This window comes from Ambystoma mexicanum, chromosome 6p (genome assembly GCF_040938575.1).
Source record: "Ambystoma mexicanum isolate Mex_15411 chromosome 6p, UKY_AmexF1_1, whole genome shotgun sequence".
Taxonomy (NCBI): Eukaryota; Metazoa; Chordata; class Amphibia; order Caudata; family Ambystomatidae; genus Ambystoma; species Ambystoma mexicanum.
The window spans coordinates 1,281,226,479-1,281,252,238 of NC_090935.1; the positions used below are offsets into that span (position 1 = coordinate 1,281,226,479).

At 43.5% G+C, this 25,760-nt stretch overlaps 1 protein-coding gene across 16 annotated transcripts in view; it reads right to left on the reverse strand.

Moving 5' to 3' along the window:
* Positions 1-25,760, reverse strand: part of PTPRD (protein tyrosine phosphatase receptor type D) — a 4,803,934-nt gene that overhangs the window by 3,442,828 nt on the left and 1,335,346 nt on the right. The window lies entirely within an intron of this gene.

Below are 25,760 nucleotides of genomic sequence, written 5' to 3' on the forward strand. Positions count from 1 at the left end.
GTTTGGAGCATTGAAGCTTGAGAAGGTGACCTTGTCATCCAGGTGGGAGAATGCGTATAGGAGTGCCTGTGCACAGTAACAGCTTTGATGTTCTTGAAGGCAATGCATGCTTTTAGCGTTAACAAGTGTAGTACAGCAAATGGTGGTGTAATATGATCAAATTTGCAAAGGCCTTTGATGAGATGGGCTGTGGCATGGAGGCAGAATTTCATTGGTCCCAGTGTGGAGGTAGGTAGGCCAATAAGCATGGCATCTCCACCATCTAGCTGAGAAAGGATACAGGCCTGTACATTGGATCGGAAGTTACTGTCTCATAGGAAGGGCTTGACTTTCTTCAAGAGAGCTACGTGGTACCAAGCTATGAGGGTTTTTGTTACAATTTGCTATGTGAGTGTTCAAAGAGAGATGACTGTCAGTGGGAATTGATTTACTTGGGACCTATTCTCTAATCTGTTGTTACACATGATGAGCAATCCAGCTATCTGTAGCAATCAATTATTAGCCACTAATAGCCCTTGCTTTTCTATGCAACAACCTGGAAAACCTTGTGTTTGAGCAATTGAACTAAACGTCTTTCAGTAGCCATCTGTTGGCCTTTAGTCAGAAAGGAATTCATCCTGTCTGTACTATTGAGATGACCACCATGCAGGTACTCAATGATTCTTATGCACACTTACTGTTGGGGGCTCCTGTCTGTTGGTACGGCTAGATTTCTGAATGGCATTCAACACAATTGGCAAAGGTGTAATGCTGGACATTCTCCATCATTTGAAGGGCTTGGGGGTGTGTTTCTTGATTGATCTCCTTCCTTCCTGCCCACTTAATACCAACGCACTGGTCTGCTTCAGATCAGTCTCACCCATGGGCCGATTATCTAAAAATGCATAGACATGCAAGCCGGAATCATGTTGGTAATATGTTTCTTTCATTGCATTTCATGGACTGGTTGTTTTTACTGTTAGTGCGTAACACTGAATTTGAACAAGTAGATTTGCACTTTCTACACCACCATGTGTGGTTCTGGTCTGGCTGTCTGGTGTGAGCTAAGGTCTATGTGGTACTATTTTGGGCTGTGGGGAAGATGGATTTTTAGGGCCGGGCCTTACAGCGGATACAGTATGAACTGAGACGGAAGGTGGCTGAACTTAACATAGCAGAAGAGTGTGAAATCCATGTGCAGATGATCAGTACCCATACACACATCAGGTATGCCTCAGCACAAAGAAGTATTGTGGAGCATAAGACATGGGAGTGTTTCTAATTCAGTACACATCTTACAATCACACATCAACACTACACTTCTTTGCTAAACCTCTGAGAAGACTCCTGCATAGTAATACTGCACAGAGAAAACCCCAACGACCTGCTTACAGATGTATGACCAATGCACATTTCGTTGAGTACCACTTTTCAATTTTTGCAGAAGCAGGTCACCATGAAGCGGGTGAAGGGTTGCTAACCGGCTTTCAGGCGACATGTGCTAATCAAATGAGGTAAAGTAATTGGCCCCGTTATGTATTTGCATATTTTGATCAATATATGGAAACTGAATGTAAAAGCTTAACAGCATTTCTATCCATGCCCGCTTTAATTTATAACTTGCAAGTTAAGAAGGCCTGCTGTTTAGAAATGGTAGTAGCTCATCGAAAAAACACACTGCCAAATACTGTTCTCATTGAGGCGACAGCTTCATTGGAAACCTTAGGCTTTGTATGGGTCCAGGAGTCAAACCCCTTATCTACTTTTTATAAGTTTGCAATAGGAGTAGATTCATATTATTTATCCATCACTGAGGGGATTATCAACAGTGTAGTGTTATTTTTTTTTGCTAAGAGAATGATGAATACGTTTAATTTTCTGGAGTCTTTGTGTAGTGGTGTGTGCTGTTTAAGGGAGTCCAGACTTGCAACCATAGCCATTTCTCCCCATGTTGTCTCGGGGGACGTTGGCTGGGCTTGATTTCTTGGGTGTGCCAAGAAGTAGATTGTTTGTGACAGTTTCTCAGAAATTGTTTTAGGGTCGAGTTGAAATATACCGAGAACAGCAGGAGAGAATTTGCGTATATTTAAATGTTCATTCATGCCTTAAGTTGTAAGGTCGTCAATCTGCCCAAAATCAGACCTTTCGTGTCATCAATCTTTCGAAGTCTTCATCTCCTTGTCGTCACTGAATTCATTCTAATACCACAAAACATACCTGGGAAATAGTTACTTGGGATATCATTGTTTTTGTTTGTAAAGTTGACTTTCTGTTAATGTATGCATTCTTTGGGCCTCATTACGACCCGTGCGGTAACCATGGCACTAGTAGCGCCATGGTTGCCGCCGGTATTTTACCGATTCAGCCATGGTGAATGGCAGAATTACCGCCCCATTCCAAGGTTGGCGGGGTGGTAATTCCCCATTCACCATTGGCCCTTCCCCATTCCCATTTTTGCCCCCATAGGGATCAATGGAAATGCGGGAAGGCGGTAAGTTACGGTACCGCAAATTGTGGTACCTTAATTACCTCCAAGGTCCCTTCGCGGGTCCAATCCTTAACGGCTGGCAAAACCAGCTGTTAAGGTAGCAACCCGCAAAGGGACCTCGTAATTAGGCGGTAAGGGGTTAACGGCGCCGCCACCTTTTACAGCGCCGTTAACCCCTTACCGCCTGGGTCATAGTGAGGCCATTGAATTGTGAATGAAAGAATGGTTTCAAATAAACAACCACCTATGTGTGCACGTTATCACCCAGAAAAAGCTGTTTATTTCCCTAGTAAGGAAGCTTTGTTGATGGTGACGCATAACATGCGACAATAAATATGTTATAGTTGTGTTATAGAACCTCAGAATGCTCTCCTCTTTACCATCACATCAAGAATGGATTCGTTTCCTTCAAATCCTTCAAAAGGAAACCTGGATTCCTGATTTTGAAACAAATGTGAGAGATAGTAAAAAGGATTGAGATTTTTAAATCATCAGAACTCATACTTTGGAGTGAAGCAGTAAAAGGATAATTTGACGCATTACTTTAATCGTGCAATTGTTCATTTGTTTGAATACTCAGTTGTTGTTTGAATCATTTGTAAATCATTTTAGGTTTCCATGTTTGACAGACATACGCCAGGAATAGAGGAAATATGCTAAAGCAATGAATCACGTGCCCTAACCATAGAAACAGTAGAGTTACATGCCTGACACATCCTCAGCAGGGTGCCTTTCATTACTTTTCATTTTTCAGGAAGGAATTGCAGTGTTGCCCGCTGTGCGTGTTTGTATATTTTCTTGTGCCTTAGTCTCAGTGGTGCAGTTCTGGTAAATTGCTAGCATGAAACCATGACTTAACAGGAGTAGGTGGCAATTTAATGAAGTTTCCAGCAAGAGAAAAAAGATGATATTATTTCAAATGCTCATTTTAGTGATTATTTTAATTTAGCTTGGGAACAATTATTTTTCGTTGAACTATTGTTTTTTGGTCCTTTGTGAGACGAAACAGAAGATTTCTGTACTTCGTGAAGGTAATACTTTTAATGTTTAATGGTTGTTTTGTGAATTGACTCATCACAGTTTTTTTCATTATTTTTTTTGATATACTTTTATTGAGAAAGGCATAATAAAGTACAGTTATACAGGGCCTATAAAATCTGTCATATGACTGAGTCATTCACATGTGATGATGTCTTAAGCAATGCAGAAGAAATAAGCATATGAGAACATGCTGTTAATTCTATTTCATAGAATTGTGACACACCTTTTAAAAGACACAGCATTTAACTATCGCAATTGTTCATATGGACAATATGACCTATCCGTGATGGTTTGATTGCTTTATTTTTTTTTCTGAATATTCCTTTTTTTTTACCATAGTGGGCGGCGGTGTCTTCCCATTTTAGAAATTGGAATGACCACCCTCATTGTTTTGGTCTGACTATCAGCTGCATTCATCATAATGTTGAGCTACAATCATATTAATGATTAATCATGTTAATTTATGTCAACTTCCTCCATGATCAAAGTTAGTGGGAACTAATGGCAACTGAGCTTCACTGCTTTTATTTGTTATGGTTAATAGTGCCACTACTTATCTCCAACTCTTCCACACTCCCAGAACTGTTCTTTTGGCATGTAAAGAAAACAACATTTTCATGTCAATGTTCTGCTCTTTGAAGTTAACCACTTCACATGGGCTCCTGTGTAATTGGTAACAATGTGTAGGCTTTTGCTAAGTGGTAAGTTTTAACTCCTCTGTGGATGTTGATGGGATTGCATGGAGAGTTTCCTTTGATTGAAGTGGCATAGTTTGCAATATGACATAGAACTGCACATGTATTATCTTATGTTAATAATACATTATTATATATTAACCCTACCTTCAAATCTCTGCATACCTAACTGACCCAAAAATTCACACAACCTAGCCTCGCCCAGCACAGCACACCACACGCACTTCACCACACAGCATCAACAACAAATTAACAACACATAAACAACAGCAACAGCACACGTGGTCGTGCCCCAGTCCAATACTAACACCAAAGCGCAGCGCACTGTGTACACTGAGCCGAAGCCGCCAACACCACATCACCTCTCTCACTCTCCTACTCCCTCTTCTCCCGAATAACCAAGCCCCCCTACCGCCTTCTTGTTTACAGATCCACCAGAGTGCCTGGGAACCAACTCTGTTGGTGACGGTGTGCGATATAAATACCTTTAACATGTAACATTTAATCATTTTGTAGACTTGTTAGTTATAATTGTACTTTTTTAATGCACTTAATACCAGAGAGAGAGAGAGAGAGAGAGAGAGAGAGAGAGAGAGAGAGAGAGAGAGAGAGAGAGAGAGAAAGAGAGAGAGAGAGAGAGAGAGAAAGAGAGAGAGAGAACAAACTGTTTGACAAATATTCACAAAACTTAGCTAAAGAAATATTGACCTGATTTTCAGTTATTTGGAAAGTTTGGTGTAGTTTAATAAAGGGGCCAAAGTTGTAGGAGGGAACGGCAGCCTGGTCCTCAAAAAGTGCTTTTGTAAATTTGGTGTTAATCCTGATTCAATGTCCACGAATGCTTCCGGACCAAACAGAAATTTGCATAATGTTTGTGGACATCACATAAACGTGCAGATTGTTCAACTGAGAAATGTGAGGTGCGTCAAGACGTTTGAAATGGACACCTTGTTGGAGATTCAATCTGACGCTACAACAAAAAGACTCGGGGCTATATCCCACTCAGCTCCCACCTAGCAACGCCTCAGCTTACATTTGTTATACAAATTAAACAACCTCTTAGGAGGTGAGTGTTTCTTTGGGATGGGGTTGAATATGTACAGAAAAGCCCCCAAATAGTGTGTTTTTCCCATCATGGATGTCTGCCAACATCTCAGGTTGTCAGTGATATCTCTGTGATGTTCGTACAGTTGACAAATGTTTATTGCATTCATGCATATGTACATATATATATATATATAAATATATATATATATTAATTTTTTCACAGGGTTGGCGAAGATCAATTTATGGGGACTTATACCTTTGGCACCATTAGTTGAATCCAGACAAAAGTTTGCAAAAATAATATAAACCTGACTGATTTCTTTCTGCAAAGTTTGTTGCAGTTTTTTCAAGGGGGTCAAAGTTGCAGGGCCTTCCAACAATTCTCAAAATCCGGAAAGACTTGAATGGGAAGAACATTTTGCTTACAGTTACAGCCCATGGATGGATTCATAAGGAACTTGCTTCAGGAGCTTTGGCTAGGTCCCGAAAGCAAGCATTTGTAAATTTGGTGTTAATCCATCCAGTGTTGTATTTTTTTCAAAAGGCCAAAATATAGGTACAACAACTTAGTGATATAACATTGGTACCCGAGGCATAGCCTGTGGCCATAACCACTGGCCAGATTGTCCAATGCAAAGGCCATGCCCCAGTCAATTTGGCTTGTGTCCATGGCCAACAGGGGACTGGCTATGGCATTAAAGTGGACTCTGGGCCTAGCCTTCGGCAATACTCCATGTCTACTTTGAAATGGCTAGCAGGGTCTGAAACATGTTTGAATCACATGACTCAGGGAATGTGGCAACAAGCCATGACCGCAAGTCACAATTAGTGGCCCACACCGCATTATTGAGGGATAGTGGGCACTGAGCCATTCTACAGGCCAGGGCCAATGTTTGCTGTGGGTTGATTTATGGGGCAGGCAACATTGCTGAATCGCGTGGCCCATTGAGTATGGCCAATATTCTTGATGGCAAGTCATGGACAGAGTCCACAGCCACACAATCAGGCTATAGTGGCCACTGGACCGGGCTGAAGTCCAGGCCCAAACTCTACTGTGCATTGCTTTGCAGGACCATAATTATCTCTGAAACCCAGACCACAGGGTTTTTGGCCATGGGCTCTGGCCCCAGGCCATGAACAGAGGCCCATAATCCCAATGCCACCAGGGGTCCACTATGAAGTTAAAATGGGCACTGCGTCTAGACTGTGGCAATGTCAAATGTCTACTTACAGATGGCTAACAGGGCTTGCTATATTGCTGAAGAACATGCCCTGGTGATTGTGGCCACTGCCCCTGACCGCAACCGATGAACAGTGGCCCACATCCATTATTGAGAAATAGTGACAACTGGGCCAGGCTAGAGGTCATAGTCAATTTTTACTGTGGATTGATTTGTGGGGCAGGCAACATGGATGAATCTCATGGCCCAGCGAGTGTGGCTAATGCCTATGTCAGCAAGTTATGGACAGAGGCAAGTCCCACAATTGTGCTATGGTGGCCACTAGGTCAGGCTGCAGGCTAACCCCATCTCCACTGTAGGTTTCTTCACGGGGCCAGCAACATCTTAGAAGCACATTACCTAGGGTTTATGACCATGGGCCATGCCCACAAGCCATGGAGCGTGGCTCACCATCCCATCCCATTAAGCTTTAGTGGGTACTGCACCAGACTGCAGGCTATGTCTAGTTTGTGACTTTGTGGAGTCATGGTTGAGTCTCATAGTCTTGGCAATTCACCCATGACTTGCATCCCCAACATGTGATGCTCAAAGGCACACACATCAGTATGAGCTGCAACAAATATATTTGTTAACAGAGGGTTATAGTTCTTTCATATATGATAAACATGGAATTATTAATTCATTGCATACAGTCCAAAACATCATAACATTCAGTAAAGACGTTGTGGTTAAATAATACATTTGAAATGTATTAAAACATGTTAAAGGGACATTATGATTAGGTTGCTCCAATGAAAATCTTTCAAATTGAATGAAAACACGTTTTTAAAGGGACATTAATGTTAAGTTGCTGAAATAAAAACGTTTGAAATTCAGAGAAAAAACGTTGTTAAAGGGAATGGTTGTAGTGCTAAATCAAAAAAACAAAGAAATGTGCAGTTTATGGTAAGGTATGAAACCATAACTCACTTCCGCACCATGCACTGCTCAGACTAACATCCAGGACATCAAAGATTGCATCACAAATGGCATCACCAATGGCATCACTCATGACATCCAAATGACATCACTCATTTTTAATAATCCTGACAGAAAGTCCTTTGAAGGGGTTGTGTTTATGGTATTGCTACCAACATTTGAAGGGTGACAGGTAGGCTTCTCTTAAACTAGTCCATGTATGCCAAATGTACTTGCACCAATAAGTTGACTATTCATTACAGCTGTCAAAATAAAAAGAATAACAACGGGAACAAAAAAAAACAAAGAGCCATCAGACACAAGAAGCCACCTAACCTGGGCAGCAGAACCACAGAGCCACTGCATTGGGTGATGCAAATAAAGAGAAAGGAACAACTGAAGTGTATAGCCACAAACCACCAAATTCTTGAACATCATTCAAGTAAACCAACTATTTTCACAAAATAAAAAAGAACCGATTGATGTAAAAGATAGTATATGTCTAAAACATGAAAAACTATTGTGCAAGGAGAAAACAGTAGCAGTATAAATTGAGTATATTTGCTATGTTCTTAGGGCCTCATTACGACCCTGGCGGAAATCGACTGACCGGAGCGCCACAGCGTAAATAGCGTTTCCGCCATTGCACGAAGGAGCAAAGTGCGGCCCATTCCGACCCATCGGGCACGAGCACCACGCCACGGCGGAAGTGCAAAGTCCGCGATGGCGGAAATGACCCCAAAACGGCCCACACCGCCGCCGTACGGCGCCCTAGGTGCAATACCGCCACCCCTCTTAGCGGTCACCGCAGTGTGCGCCTACCGGAAAGTACGGTGACCGGAAATATACGGAAACGGAAGATAAAACATGGGCCCGGAACGGGAAACATCCCGGCGTACACCTATAAAAACACTAAAACCACACAACCACTAAAATCACTACCCTGAAACACACCCCAACCCGTCAACCACCCTAGCGAAACCAAGAAAAATGGGAAAAGTAGCGAAGAAAGCGTGCGACCGCAAGCGGCAGGTCCACTTCTCCCGTGAGGAACACACCGTGCTAACAGAGACCCTCCAGGAGAATGCTGCCGTCGTCTTCTGCACGCAAATGACCAGGACGGCACTTGCAAACAAGAAGGCCATATGGGCTCTGGTGGCACAGCGGGTAAGTGCGGTGGGGACCGCACCCCGCACCCCACAGCAATGCCGCAAGCGATGGGACGACCTGCGGATACGCGTCCGCAGCATACTCTCTGCCAACCACAACATTGCCACAGCCACCGGGGAAGGTCCTGAATCACCCATCAAGTTGACCCCCTGGGAACAAATCTGTGCCTCCACCATCGGAATGGAGAGCATAGAGGGAGTCGGAGGGATGGAGAAAGGAGTGCAGACATCCGAAGATCCAGGTAGGTGGGCCAGATAAAACAATGCCAAAACCACAATGTCCATCCATGTGAAGTACCATGCGTCCACATAGTGCAACAGAAACACATGTCCAGGAGAACGTCCACACACATTGGCCTGATAGCGCACGTTAAAACCCACAATAAATACATAAATAATTAAAAACCCCTAATACACGCACTACACGTGCAGCAGGCACACCCTAACTGCAGGCTGCCAAACAACTGCACCCTCACTCCACACACAAATCAAAGCACCTCCAAGGCCCCGACCCAAATCACCCTCAGGTACCACCCCAAAGCATGTGATACAATGCCATTCCAATTCCCACAGACCCATCAATAACCCTCGCCCTCCTTTACTCCACCACAGGGTCCGATCCAAACGACGAGCTACAGGACACCCCTACCAGCACACCTGCAAAGAGGGCCAAGACCAACGGCCAGAGACCCTCCACCTCAGCTGCACGCATCAAGACACGGCAGCAGCACAAATCAGGTGGCAGCACAGAGGAGGGAACATCAACAGGCACCCCAGCAGCCAGCATGCCCACAACACCACCACCACAGGTCCCCCCAATGGATGCCACAGAAGGCACTGCCTCTGGTGGCAGCAGCACCATAGGTGACACCCCATTGATGGCAGCATGCTCCGACACAGAAGACGGGGATGTCGAAGTCAGATCCATCCATGACCTGTCCCAATCCCCCTGTCTGTCCCATCCCGTACAACATGAGGATACCACGCAGGGGCACCCACAAGACGACGACTGGCCATCCCCCACAAGCCCTGTGGCAAGGCAACATGAGGACAACAGCCCCTCTGTGACACCCCCGCAAATGGCCATGGCCCAGCAGAGGCAACAGTCCCTCGACCAGTTGATCGAACAACAGCAGCAACTGGCCACACTCCTCAAGGACCATGCCGATGAATGTGGGGGCACTAAGGCAGACATAGAAACATCAACTGAGACACTTAGGGCAGAAATGGAGAGAGGTACAGAGACGCTAAGGGCACAAATTGAGAGAAGCACCGAGAGCCTGAGGGGGGAACTGCATGCGACGTCCAAAGACGTATGTGCCGAACTTGCCGCAGTGCGCCGTGTGCTCACTGAGCTCTCGCAAACCCTTAGGGACATGCATGGACGTGAGCAGGCAGACACATCATCCGTTGCAAGTTCCGTCCAGGGCAGCCCTCAACGTAGATCTGGAAGGAACCTGCGCTCCACAGGCAGGGGTGCCCCTGATACCCGCAGAGGGGGCATGCAATAGCGACAGCCCACTGACAATGAGCATCTTTGGACACTGGTGTTCGGGGGGGAGGTAGGAGGGTGGAGGGGGTGTGTTGGGCTCACTTGGGTGGCGGGTCGATAGGGTGTTCAACATGACATCACATATGCCATAAAAAGTGCACGATCAACCAATGAGATGTGTGGACATTGATCTTTGTGTACTAGGCCATCATAGGCGTACAGTCCATATTGTGCATGTCCCAGACACACGCAGTGCCACGAGTCCCGTGTCCATGTATCAGCCACCAGGCGTGAGTGCTAGAAGCATACATCAATGAGATGCTGACGAATGTCACGGGCCTCCGGTGCCTCGCAGACTCCATGAGGTGCTGCCACAGCCCCACCCTCATCATGACCATCATCAGGTGCTTGCAGTTCTGCGTCAGGGGGCATGGGCACATTTCTACGTACGCACATGTTGTGGAGCATGACACATGCCATCACCATCTTTGCAACCTTCTCATGGCGGTACAGGAGTGCCCCGCCAGACCTGCTGAGGCAGCGGAAACGGCCCTTCAGTAGGCCGAATGCCTGTTCTATGACTACACGGGTACGTGAGTGGGCATGGTTGTAGTCCTCCTCATGCTGGTCCCGTGGGTTCCGGACTGGTGTGAGGAGCCATCTCTTCAGTGGATATCCAGCATCACCTGTATGTGGACGAGAAACGTAGGATGTGGAATGCCATTGATACGTACGCACCCCCCCCCTTCCTGCCAGGTCATTGCTGCATCACATACCCCACATCATCGTGCATGAAATGAGACTCACCGAGTAGCCAGGATCTGTTCCCTGCGTGTCGCTCCATGTAGCGTGGTATTGTAGAGTTCCTCAAGACCATGGAATCATGGGCTGATCCAGGGAATCGGGCACAACAATGCGTAATGATCCTGTTGGAGTCACACACCATTTGTACATCCAGGGAATGAAATTGTTTTCGGTTGCGGTACTGGGCCTCCATGGCATGTGGGACGACCAATTCAACATGGGTGCAGTCGATGGCACCAATGCAACCCGGTATGCATGGAATCGCACTTTTGTGTTGGTAATTTCCTGCTCCGAGCGTGGTAGAGAGATGTAGTCGTCTGCGTGCTGCAGGAGGGCATCGAGCACTTGCAATAGTGTCCGTGAGAACAGTGGCTGAGAAATGCCATGCAACTGTCCGACTGTGTGCTGGTAGGTGCCTGTGGCCAGGAAGTGGAGTACAGACACCACCTTCAGTAGGGGTGGGATGGCGGTTGGGCTATCTATCATGCTGACAAGGTCAGCCTGTGTCATGTCCACAATGGCGGCTATGGTGTCCCGGTCCAGACGGTAGAGGGTGTGGATCTGCTCATCAGTGAGGTTGAACGGATGTGCTCGGAGGCGTGGTATTGCGGGCTGCCTGCGTGGTGGTAGTGGCTGTGCTGGTGGGCCTTGCTGGCCCTGCCTTGCCCTCCTCCTCCTCCTGCGTCTCCTCCGTGCGGCCGGTTGTAGTTGGTGTTCGTCTTCCTCTTTTTGTCGGAGCACTTGCAGTGCTGTCAGGTCCCCCAGGGCCAACATCGCGAGTCCTGCCGGTAGCATTTCGGTGTGGTTGTGGGAGGAGACTGGCTGTGCAATTTATGTGTTTCCAGGCTGTATGGCCTCCACCTGTGGTGATTAATTCCACCTGTGCAAACTGCTCTCCCCTTTGGCCGAGCACGTCCCGCGCACAACGCTGCAATTCGGGGAATGGTATCTTGCTATTGCAATCATGTATTTGTACCCGATGGGCGTGTAAGATTGGTTGATATGTTCATTCTGCTGTGGTCCCATTGTTTCCCATACTATCTGTGCAGTCGCGAACAGACTTGTGAAGGGTCAGTGGAACGTAGTACTCGAGTAACGGTGGGCCCTCATGCATCACTGTACCGAGTTGCAACGACGGGCGGGGCGTCCCATTTGTGGGTGAAGGCAGTTGCCATTTTCACACACAGCCGCACCCGATGGAATAATTAGTGATTTCAAACGGCCACAGATGCCTTTTCGACGTGATGTTGCAAATGAGGAATTCGAAGGGCGGCGCTTTCGGTTTCCAGCTAGCGGCGAGGAGATGCCCACAGGTCTGACTGCAAATGTAACGTTCTATTGTTCAATGTCCTTGAGACAGGGCCCATGGCGAGGGAGCAATGATTGATATGAATAGTTTGGGATGCGCAATAGCGACGTGGGCGATGAGGCCGTCCGTTCCCAAATACATGTTACTTCACAACACTGGAATTACGGGCTGGGGCACTGTGGATTTAGCAGGCTGCATAACGCACAGACTCAATGGATGTTTCTAATGTTATGTGAGTAATTATTCAGGCGTTTTGATCCCGGGATGAGGGAATGATGAATGGATGCATGGGCAGGTGATTTGATACAGAGTTTGCCATGTACAGGGCTTCTTGGGATCTATCCGCCTCCCCTACGCTATGTGATGCAGGGCTGCCATAGTGGGACCATCGTCTATCTGGCCTTGTTGAGCCCTCCCTGTCTCGAGGCGCCCTCAGACACTTTTGTCCATGCACGTTAACATTCCCATCTGATGGATTCTGTTTTGACAGACGCATGCACAGGTACACTCGTTTGTGATGGTGTGTTTGCACCTCGATATAGATGGTTATGAGTCGCAAGTGGTTTTGGGGTGGTGATGATGCTTTTGAGTGGGCTAGCATGCATATGGCAGTGGATTTCGTGTGATCATTGAAGTGTGTTGTTCGAATGTAGTTCTGATGGCCATTCTGTTCTTGTTCTTTTCTTTTGGTTGACAGGTATCTCCTCCCCTTTTGCCACTGCCATCTGTATGCCACTCCTGCAGATGGATTTTACTCCCGACACCTGCTGCTTCGTGTTAATCAGTGGAGCAGCATTACGATCTTATGGGACGATCGCCAATGGCCCACATGCCCTTACGCAGTACTGGTGGCTCGGAGCAACATTTCGGCCTTTCAGCTGGACTAGTGCCTCCCCATTGGGTCGGCCCTGCGGTTCTGTGCGCTTCCATGTTGCCTTTTCGTACGTGAATGTGGCTCTGTGTACCATGGGGGAACAGGGCGACACACAGCTAGTGGCTGGTCATTTCTTGCGGATGCAGCCCATAATGGTGATCAGTGTTTTGGAGTTCATGGCCTGATGGCTGTATGGGCTTGGTGACTTTGATGTGCATAAAATTTCTTTTCTGATTTGGCCCGTGTAGCGTTTTTCTTTGCAAGTGATGTGGCATATGCCTATTTGGGGGGCGATGTATTGTGAGGAGATCTGCATTGGGTTCCAGCTTCGGGGTTTAGTTGCGTGGTACTGTGCTGGGCGCGTTTGCCTACGAAGCCCAGTGAGGTCAGGGATGGGGGCTGCCTATATGACAGTTTGAATGTTGTCATGCTCAGGGGCGGGGGATTGGGTTTTGTGTAACAGATGCCGGTCAGCCAGGTGGACTGGTGGAATGATGTGATTTTCGGAATATTGCTGGTCACAGGTGCCTGTGTTTGCGTGCGTTTCTTGGTGGGGGACTGTGGTCATGTCCATTGGGATGGCTTCTGTATTCGTGCCATCTGTGCCCTGCAGCTCCCATTGGCCCCTCTTGTGTTTCTTTTGTTCGTTGCCATGCATGGGTGACTTGTACATTTCAATGGTTGCATTGTGACTTCATTGCACCTACGGGGAGTTGTACTTTGTGGGCAGGGAGCGGTGTACAGGCACTCAGTGGGGCCGTTTACGGTTGATTCGCGATGCCGTACTTCTCACCATGGCGGTATGGTGCTTTCCGCCGTGCTTGATGGCGTTAGGTACATGTCCGCTAGGGTCGGAATTCGCGTACCCTTGCGCCATGGTGGTATTTACGGTTTGGCATGGCGCGCGCGCGCGTGCTTGGTGCAGTTAGCGTTGGCGTTCACTACGGTGTCGCTAATGGCATCGTACTTTACGGTGACGGGTCATAATCGCACCGAGCGCTATTCGATGGCGGTATTGCATTTCCGCCATCGTTTTTGGATTTCCGCCAGGGTCGTAATGAGGCCCTTAGTGTTTAACCCTACACAATCAATTCCTATTAGTGTGATTAGATATGAGCTGGGCTTACCATCTATTGAAGTATTGATTTTATGGAAAATTATTTGGTTGTGCCATAAGTTTGTTAAACCACTGAAGGGTTAACTTGTTGAACATTTGAAAGAAACTAATTCTAAGTTGGTGAATCTTCGTCTGATTGAGGGTGCTGTTAAATTAGAACACTGGGGCTTTGAGAGAAATTTAGTTTTTGAAAACCCAGCTCCCTAAAAACATCATGTATGGCTGATAGTCTGATGGTTCACCTGTGGAGCTATAGAGGTTATAGTAATTTGACAACTGTTCATAAGAGTTTGGTGACCTAGGCATCATATTCAAGGCATTTCCTATTGTGGAAGTTTGGTAGAAGTTTAGACTTGATATATTGCTAACCAGGGCCAATTGCCAGCACTAGAAAAGAGATGATAGCATCAATTAAAGTTGTAGATACGGTGGCAAAAAAGTAGAAACTATGGAACACTTGCTATCAAACTTTGACACTCTGGAAGGTCAATGAGAGTCCTGTTTTGAGACATTTATTAGTAACCTTAGGTTGTGTCCCTGGGGCATCATATGGAGTCAAGTCTGGGCTTCTCCGACATTTGGTTCATGCAAAGCTTTATGCCATTTTATATGTTGGACTAACTTGGTTGATTAGACAACTATGAAGCATTGTGATAATGAGGTATCTCAACTGCCTGGATTACTGTAGGGGAATTAATGGAATGTTATTGAAACATGTAATTGATTGAGTTTGAAGATCGATCTATCTATCTATCTATCTATCTATCTATCTATCTATCTATCTATCTATCTATCTATCTATCTATCTATCTATCTATCTATCTATCTATCTATCTACCTATCCATCTATCCATCTATCTATCTAGATAGATTATGTAATTGTATCTGCATGTGTTTTATGTAAGGTGTCTGTGTTGTAAAGCAAATGCACAATAAATAACATAAAAATATATTCCCAACCAGAAATGGGAAACAGACACATAAGACCTTGTGCCCCTGCTTTCATCAACCGGGTTGCATATATATGTTTGGAGCGGTAGTGCACTAAGTACCACACGAATAAACTTGTTTTAACTCATTTTTAAAATATTCTTATTGGGGATGGGACTTAATTAGTGACTCCCTAAATATCATTTTACTCCTAACTTTAAAGACTAGAGAGTAGAAACATAGAAAAGCCAAGCCCTGAGAACGCTATGTGCATTTAGTAGGCAGAGGAGAAGACCAAAGGACTGATAGAATGCCACATGTATTTAGAAAATAGAGAATGCCAAAATACTGAGAAACCCCAACATGCATTTCGTGAGCAGACGAGAAGTCAACATCACTAAGAACCCTTTGTGAATTTAGTTGGTGGAGAATGACAAAGCATTGAGAACCCACCTAGATTTTTAGGTGGAAGAGAAAGACGCAGTGCTGTGAAACCCATGTGAATTTAAGAAGGCCAGAAAGCCAAAGGACTGAGAGATCCCTGGGTGCTTTTAGTAGGCGAGGAAGGAGGCTGGAGCACTGAGAACCCTTTGTGTATTTATTGAGCAGAGAAAGGTTCTGAGAACTCCTCTGCATATTAGTTGGCAGAGGAAAGGGGTAAAGCACTGAGAACCCCATGTTTGTTTGGTAGGCAAAGGTGGCCAAAGTCCTCAGTAAATCCCACATGCATTTAATGGGTGGAAGAAAAGGCCACATCACTGTAACTGTGTGTCTATATTTAGTTCACAGACAAGGGAAAAGCACTCAGAGAACCGCAAATGCATTTAGCAGGTGAAGGAGAAGGCCAACACATTAAGGGAACTCCACTGACTTGAGTTTGCAATGGGGAAGGCCAAAGAACTGAAAGAACCTAGGTGCATTTAGTAGGCTGGGAATAAGGCCAATGCACTCAGAACCCTATGTGTATTTAGTAGATGGATAATGACAAGGCACTGAGAAACCCACCTGTTTTTAGTGTGCATAGGGGAAGGGCAACTCACTGATGACCTCTTGTGCAATTAGTAGGTGGAAAGGACCAACTGTAGCCTTCCACCTACTAAATACACACAGACGTCTGTGTGTATTTAGTAGGTGGAAGGCTGTGCTGCCCCCTCACAATGGCCAAAGGGCATGACTACTGGTCTGGTAGTGTTCTAAAATGGACAGTGGACACGGCTGAAGGCCATGGCTAGTGGTCTGGTAGTGATTTTAAAAAGTACAGCTGGCATGTCCGAAGGCTGGGCCCTCTGTCCATGGCCAAAGGCCATGGCTAGAATTCTGGTATTGATTGTCGTGCCCACTGGCCATGGCTAGTGGTCTGATAACGTTCTAAAATGGACAGTGTCCTCGGTTGGAGGCCATGGCCCGTGGCGCAGCAGCATTTTATGGAATAAGAAAACCCTTGTAATTAAATGAAAAAAAAATGTAGTTGCAAGGATGTTGAGGTGAACAATACATTGTAAAAAAAAACCTTTAAAATCCAAGGAAAAATCTTAAGTTACAGGGACGTTAAGGTGAGAAATTAACATTAAAAAAAAAACTGAAATTCATCTAAAGACACCTTAACTTCACGTCCCCTTTTGTATAGCCTTTGACCACAATGAGGCCATCACACATGACATTCCTGATGACAACACTAATGTGGTGCAATCACTAACTACATCATTTATAACATCACTGGTGACATCACAAATCACATTGCTACATTAATCAGTCATGACCAGTGGCCCCAGCCTTTTGCTGTGTCCATTGTATATTTGAACACTTTAAGGATGCAAAAATATACAATCTTAAATTCTTTGCCAGTAGTGACGTTGAGAAACTGTTTGATTTGTTTATGGCATGTTCAGCATTAGAAATAAGAAGAAACCTACTGGTTCATGAAATTCGGTTATGGTGAGATGAGATTGAACACAAAGGGTTTTTGGCTGCATATTTTGGCAGGCCAACAAATCTCTTTGATACTGGCCTCAATTAGTTTTAAAAATAAAAAACCTTTATTGATTGTGTGTCACGTCACAGCTACAACACATTTTCAATAACAACCAGTATAGAATAAGAATGGGTATTCACTATCCACATTATGGCTCTCCAATTTAGCAATTTCAAATTACGTTCACGTGGGGCTACCTTCATCTGACAGCATATCACACAGATATATTCTAAACAGAGTCCAAATGTCTTTTGGCCAATTCGTTCTGGGTAACATCATTACGTATTGTTCTTCACATGCATTCACATAAGTGAGTTGTCGAAGAAATTGGTCCATACGTGGTGCTTGTGGGCTTTTCCAATTTTGGAGTATGCATTTTTTGCTACAGCACAGGTGACATTAAATAACCTTCTAGTCACCTCTGCCATTTTCCCTATATAACTAAACAAATATTTCTAGGTTGTGAGGTCTGCCGGGATCTGTGTAATTTCCTCAAGTATCTCGGCCACCTCCCTCTAGAATCCAGCAATCAACGGGCAGGCCCAGTACATTTGGAACAAATCAGCTATGGGGTTTCCACATTTCTGACACACATCAGATACAGGCCCTCATTCTGACTCAGGCGTTAAGGGGTTTACGGCGCCGTAAACGGCGCCGACCCTTAACGCCTGATTACAAGGTTCCCTTTGCGGGATGGCTTTTAACGGCTGCTTTTTTGCAGCCGTTAAAATCCATGCCGCAAAGGGACCTTGGCGATAATTACGGCACCGTAATTTACGGTGCCGTAATTATCGCCTTTCCCCATTCCCATTATGCCCTATGGGGCAAAAATGGGAATGGGGAAGGGTAAAATGGGAAATGGGGATTTACCGCCCCACTCACCTTGGAATGGGGCGGTAAATCCGCCAACCACCATGGCGTAAACATAGTTTACGCCATGGTGGTAAGGGTACGACCCAGGTGGTAACTTACCGCCTGGGTCGTAATGAGGGCCACAGTGTTTGTGAATTTGGCCGTCCTGGCCGGTGTGTAATGCAATGTATTCAATACTTTAAACTGTATTAAACGAAGACCAGCATTTAACAACACTTTTTTTTGACATCAAACAATATCTTTTCCATTTTTCATCATCAATGACCACACCCATATCTGTTTCCCAGGAGGCTTCAACCGTGTTTAATGATGGCGTGTTATGGTGTTTATCTTAGAGACGCCGGTCCTGGTTTGTGAATATAGGGATTGAAAACATTCGTGTGAGGCGGGCTCATCCTGGAACAATGGCCATTTCACTCTGAATGCAGACTTTGTGTGGTGGTATTGCAATATTGCGAGCTGGCCCGCCCCGCACTGTGGTTGCAAAGTCTTCTAGTGTAACACATTTCCCATTTGGAAACATGTCCCTCATCTTAATCTCACAATTAGGATCCCATACCTTCTGTCATACTGGCCTCAATTAGTTTGATAAGAACATTTTTTATGGACATAAAATGATAAACATAGAAGTTGTAACATTATGCCTCAAGCTGTTCCTATGTTTATTAAACCTGCCCTTGGCAGTTTCTTTATTTGCACTATCAGGGTCCTAGGCAGTTAGGACCTAGGTGACTATTAAAACTGCATTTGACACTTTATTTGTTTGAAGGTTTATGAAGTCATACTGTGCCTTTTATCACTCCGGCTGTCCCATTTTGTTGATAAACATTCTACTGGGCCCCTTAAATAGTCAACGTACTAGATCTACATGTTGTATAAGTACCTACTGAGATGAAGTATTTTGCATTCCTTGTGAATTGTTGTATATCAATTGTAAATGTTGTAGCTTTATATATGGAATGTTTTGTGAACTGTTTTAATTATAAACAACGTCACAATAAAATAATAATAATAATAATAATAATAATAATAATAATAATAATAATAATAATAATAATAATAATAATAATAATAACAACAACAACAACTATGGCAATAATCATTTGAAAAATTCTTTGTGGGCACATCAACCTTTGTGAATGGCATGACATTATCACAAACAACATAATGCAACTACACCCATCTGGTGTATCTACATAGTCCCTGGTCTACGCCTGCTGTACCTGAACACACATAAGGGTTTCTCCTCACTTGCTACCAACTTTAAAGTAGAATGTGTTACCAGGTACAGATAGCACAAACATGTCTAGCTGTTCTCTCCAGTGTGTTCACTTTTTCTTGCCTGTTTTCATACTGCAGCTCAGCAGACAGTGAACACCCAGAGAACTCACCCATTTATTCTATGACTTTCCAGAGAGCTTCTCCACCTGAAAGCTTGTATTCCTGTTGGGGAACCAGGATGGAGGATGTAAAGGTAGCAGCCCACCCCCAATAAGTCACCACCACTACCACCTTGACCACCTTGAAGATGTGGACCAGGATATAACTGGCGAACAACAGTATATAACCCACAGGGGGAATAGAAGGAGGAGGGTGGAGGGTTATGCAGTGGAAAAGGTTCCGGAGACATTGGAAGGCAATAAGGAGTTTTAGATTCAGTGTTTATTCATCACCATAGGAAACATGCCCAAATCTCAAACTGTGAAATGCAGAAAATGCTCTCTGTGGCAACTGAAACGAGTGAATGCTATTTTAACTCTGCTGTTTTTAATATAATTTTAGGGACATTTCTGCACATTAAAATGCATTAAAAAGCACATGTTAAACATACACATGAAATGAACTTTGTAATGCACAGAAATGACATAAATGACTTTGTTTGACTGTAGCAGGTTTTTTTTTAAAAGTGTGGCAGTAGCATATTTGAAATGTTATCTTTACTAGTCCATTGCTATATTCACACATTGAATAAGGGTGTGGGATGTGATCTGTTTTGCATGTTCAGATATTGATCATTTCGAAATATTAGAATTGCTAGTTTGGAGTTTAAATAATGTGAACAGATGCACACGATTCCCTTTTTGATATTTGAGAAACTAATAAAATGTAAATAGAATATGTGCATAAAGTTTTGAAAATGAAAATTCAGTGTATAGTTTACTTTCATAGATCTGCAGTTACCTGAGAGTGAATTTGTTTTGTTAAAAAAGATACAATACTTTTTTTTTGCATTGTTTAATGTTAATTGTGTTATCTGCAAATCGTGTCAATAGTGCAATTGATATATGTGTTGGCATATTTCAACAATTGCTTCAGAACTGTAGTATATTTATGCAAGTGTTTATGTGATAATGTACATTTTACCATACGCTATAAGGATATTGCAAGTCACTGCAGAGTTCTGTGATAAATAGATCCTTTTGAGATAGAGTGGGGGATATTGCATTCCTTCCTTTTAATATGGCCATTCACATTTATCCCCTGTAATACCTGGGGCCAGATTACAGACACTTTGCACCGGTGCAAGTGCAAAGTTTGCATGGTATTAGCACCAGGGCAAAGTTTGCTCTATTGTTAAAAACACTTGGACATATTAGAAAACGATTGCACCATTACAAGTGCAGTTTGTCACGCTATAAACGCCAGGGCAAAAATTAGCACTAGGGTAAACTTTGCCCTGGTGAAAAAAACAAATTGAAAATGTATCTTTTTTGCACTATGGCAATGTTTTCCCTGGTGCTTATACCTTGCCACACTCCACTTGTCATGGTGAAACAGTTTTCTAATATGTCCAAAAGTTTTTAAAAATAGGGTGAACTTTTCCCTAGTGCTAATATCATGCAAACCTTGTACTTGCACCCGTGCAAAGTTTCTGTAATCTCGTCCCAGGTCTCTTGCTTAATGTAATATAAAATATCTTCTATTTTCTGGTACTTATAATTAGCGTAGAAGCTGTTCACAAATAAAGCAAAAGAATATCCAACTTCACGTGTTGCAGGGATATAGTTTCATGAAATGCATCTAAAAACATGTTCATTTTGTGCTTTCAAATAATTCATAACATCTAGATTATTCCTTCCTGGTGCTAAACACCACACCCAAAATAAACATACAACCATAAACAGCTCCTTATCAGTTAATGGCTGTAACGTCTCATAGAAAACTATTTTTACAAGAAAGACATTTCAAAACCTTTTAGCAGCTCGAATTAAGTGCTGCAGTTGCAACTGGAATTCTTTTTTGTGTTGGCTCAAGCAGCAGCTAATGTGGCATCACAAAGTGTCATCACTGATTACATAGCATGTTGTTTTTTCATTACAGGTCGGTAGTGATATCACTGGTAGCCGGTAATAAGAACATTATTTACAGGCTTCCATACAGGGATTGACGGTTGCTATGTATTATACATAAATATTCATAGCAGAAGACGTTTTGAGTGCACCAGCTGATATTATTTATTTTCCAAATGTCTTTTAGTTCATGATAAAAGAGAGTTTTGTATTGGAACTCACAAGTTATGATTTGGAAGAAATGCATTTTGCATACAGTAGAAATGGACAGTGTTAGTATAGTGTACATGTTTACATTTATCTCTTATCTACTGTATGATTGTAGCATAATTCATATTTATTTTTTTCAAAATGGTTTATTGAAACATATTTGCAGAGTCTCTTCTTGTTGACGTCTGTTAATGTTCAACGAGTAAAGTGTGAAAGTTTGGAGAGACAGCTTGTGATTAAACAGAGACAGATTCACAGCACAATACTCTCTCATATTTGAACTATACATCTAAACCTTGGATGTAAAGTGAGATGTATAGATTGAGTATGTGTGGATCTGCTTGGGGTACACCTCCGTAGCTGCTTCAATGCAGGCAACTAGAGTGAGCTCGAGACATATCAGTAGGAAAAAGAAGACGGGCTCCTGTGTGCATGGACACATGCAGTTGTTCATGGATGCATCACAGGTACATCCATGCACTCTGTCATGCCTTTTTCACATCCTGCAGTCAAAGAGGCCTGACAAAACTTGCAGACATCCATCTCTGTCCAGTAGTATAAGGAAGGCCAATCAGGTGCTCTGTTAGTAAGTCGTGAGTTGACCATGAAAAGAAAAAAGCAATGCTTCATTTTAGTCTGTAAATTGCTAATAGCATGGAGCTGACAACATCTCATTGACTGTTTGTGGGTTCACTGGTTGCAGATATAGGCAACATAGTTTGGAATGTCATATGACATTGGTTTTGATCATTTGGCTATGCTGTGGTATGTGGTTTGTGCTATGGAGTAGAAATTGGTGTTATAAATGTGTCCGCTTGTGGTGAATTACAAACATCCATACAATTTGCCATGAAACATACATTTTTAGCTTTGACAGCAAAACCCACACATATCACTTCAAGAATATGAAACACAGTTCACAGAGCAGAATGGCACAAAACCTTGCCGGTTCTACATCCATGGTCTAATTTTCAAATATTCACAGACTCCATTCACTACATTGTCAGTGTTGTAAGAAAAGTTCACCCCGCACCGAAGAAATGCTTGCAAACTCTCTTAAACAGTGCCCGGTATCACTCACCCTAGAGCTTCACAAGTGTAAAAATAACGAAACAGTGTGTCATCATACCCAAAGAAGAGTGCACCAATTCATGGCCTCTAAAAGGCACTGGACCAACAGGTAAAATATTGATACACAGCACACTTTGCATCAAGAGGGTCAAGGAAAAGAGGGTCAGCATTTCCCTGGCCCTGATGATAACACAACCCATAAGCAACCTTCCATAGATTGCTAACAACATTTATAAACACCAATGGTCACAAACCCTCATCTGGCTACACCCAGGACTACCTCCTTTCAAACATTCACAAACAGCAATCAGCACACCATCATTAACCAGAATGGTGGACCCATTTCGTGGCTTGTACCATATCTTCTGCCTATTTTTTCAAATATGAATAGACAGAAAACACTACACCATGACTGCCAGGAAAAGGTACACACACATCATTCCACACAAGTCACTAACTACTTCCACCTTATCAGTTGCTTGGCCTCACTAGACTGCATCTGTTAGTGGACAGAAGTAGACGATCACAGACAATGCAAGATAAAATGATGCTGTGTTTTTTACCACATCTACAGATGCTTAGCAATTAGTCCCTATATTCTCTGACTCTGTAATACATTATAAGACTGTCATACAAACAGTATTGCCTAATTTTAACTGTGCAATATCCATGGTCCACCTTTCCGTCTGCAGACATAGGGCCTCATCACGACTTTGGCGGGAAATCCGCCGGCGGTATTAGCGCGAACTTTCCCCATTGAGCCCAATGGGGAATGGGGCATTCCCGAATGGGCTCAATGGGGAATGGGGATTGACATTACCGCCGAACTCGTGATCCGGCGCTATTAGCGCCGGGGAGTTTGGCAGTAGGGCTAATACCACCGGCAGTAATACCGCCGGCGTTACCGCCCAAGTCGTGATGAAGCCCATAGTCACAAAATGGGCTTCTCTATTCAAGCCATTGTAAACATATGTTTTCAAAATAGTGACATTCTCCCGCTGCCCCTAAAATTGTACTGTACACAAAGTAATTATAACAATACATTTATGAAGACTGTCTTGTCATGGCACCCTGCTCTTTCCATGGATCAGAAATGGCATTTCTATGAAGACTTTTTGATGTTTGTCATGTTTCTCAATTGACCAATCCGCACCTTAACGTGATATCCATGAATGTAACACACCTCTCTAATTGCCCGAGAAATGTAACTGAAACAGGAAGTGGATTTGCAGACCATACCATGATATTTTATTTATTTCACCTATTTTCTTGATTTTTGAAAAAATCTGCCGGACGGATTAACTTCAAACTTGCATAAGCACACTTTTGGGATCAAGCCACTGCTGCTTGCACAATTTTTGCAAAAGTCCATCCAGTGGTTTGGGCTGTAGGTTTGACAGAAAGTTTTACCCATTCAAGTCAATGAGGATTCCACAAAGTTTGAACCCTGTTATGATGTTGTCCGTCCCCACACCCATTGAGAATTTACACCACACTTTCCCCAAAAATGCAGAATGGGGTCGATATGTTTTTAATAACGTTTCTTGCAGATCAACACCCACATTGTGCTCTTAGTAAGGGGAGTGCAGCTTAAACCAAACTACACGACGACTATCGCTGACCCCGTCATAGATCCAAATGCATCTGGGATACTCACAAACATCAGAATAGAATCAAAACCCACTGTTTGTCCATTTTAAGACATATTCTACAGAAGCTTCAGCGCATCTTACCTCCCCAGAGGTTTTTTCATATGTAAGACAAATGTAATGCTGTGTTTTTTCGTGTGCTGTTTGGGGACAATGGGTGCAGTTTGCAAATCCAACATGTCATTTGTTTCAAAGTTCTTGATGCAGCTCATATTTCTCAGTTGACCAATCAGCATTTTTCTAGGCTGTCCGCAATCTTTATGCAACTCCCTGATTGGTCCAGACGGATCTGACAACCCCGAATCATGAAGTGCGTCCACAGACCAGACTCTGATATCAATAATACTTGAAACTATTTTTTGGCCCTTTTAAAACAATCAGCTCGATGCATTACCATCATATTTTCAAAAGCGTGCTTTCCCGACCGGGGCTCTTCTCCTTATGCCAGTTTAGTGAAAATCCACCCAGAGGTTCAGACTGTAGGTTGGACAAAAAATGTTCCCCATTGAAGTCAATCTGAATTTAAAAAATGTTGGGACACTCCTTAAACATTGGCCCCCTTGACGAAACAACAGCAAACTTTCCCCCAAAAAATAGAGTGTGGGCTGTAGTCTTTTTGGAAAGTTGTGTGTACATTTATCATATGGTGCCATGGTTATAAGTCACACAAAAAGTGCTCTTCCAATGGGAAGTATAACTCATTAAGTCCTCAGTGTCCCGGTAATTTGGTATTTTTAGACAGAACAATGGGTTTATGTGTAGACCTTGTGGCTGTCCCTTTGGAGTCAACATTGGGATTTTTTTTTCAAAGGCCTTGTAAATCTAATGTGCCTCTCTTGACTTGACACAAGAACTCAAAGAAGCACATCTTGCATATAACAATTGTGCAAAATGGATGTTTTCTTCAGGCCTGTGGTGTTTAGCTGAAGACACTCTGGTACTGATTTACAAACGCTTTTTTCAATGACAGAACCTTATTGAAAAACACTTAGCAATCATGTGTGTTTCTTTTAAAGGTAAAATGATGTCCAGTGGGGGTCAAGTGTTTTGTTTTCTAAATCCTTTCTGTATTATGCGCCACGCACTTGGGGATGATCCTTCCAACATGCCTTATTTTAAGGAGAGCTGTTTTTTAAAAAAAGAAATAGCTCTGCTACTCATGCACTTTAACAGAAATATAATGGCTTCAACGTATCTGCCTCCCATCCTTTCTCCATCTCGGTTTTTCTTCCTGTTACTCTCTTTCTCTATTTCCCTCCCTCCTTTTCTTTGCCTCTCACCCCTTTTCTGCAGCCCACTGTTTCTTTGCCACCCACCTTACTCCATTCCTCTCTATTGTGCCTCTTTTCGCTCCCTATCTCTTTTCTCCTTCATTCTCTCGATTTAACTTTCTCTCTCCCACATTTTCCCTTTTATCAAGTTATTTTTTTTCAGTCTCATTTTTGCTGATTAAAAATATATTTTGTATCTTCAATATGTATATTGTAATATCTGTTTCAATTAATTTTAATAGAGCATGTTTTAAAACCTTTTCTCACATCTACATACTGTCTGTAGAGCGCAATATATTTGTATGTACACATGAGCAATGGCCTTTGGAGAATACTATTCC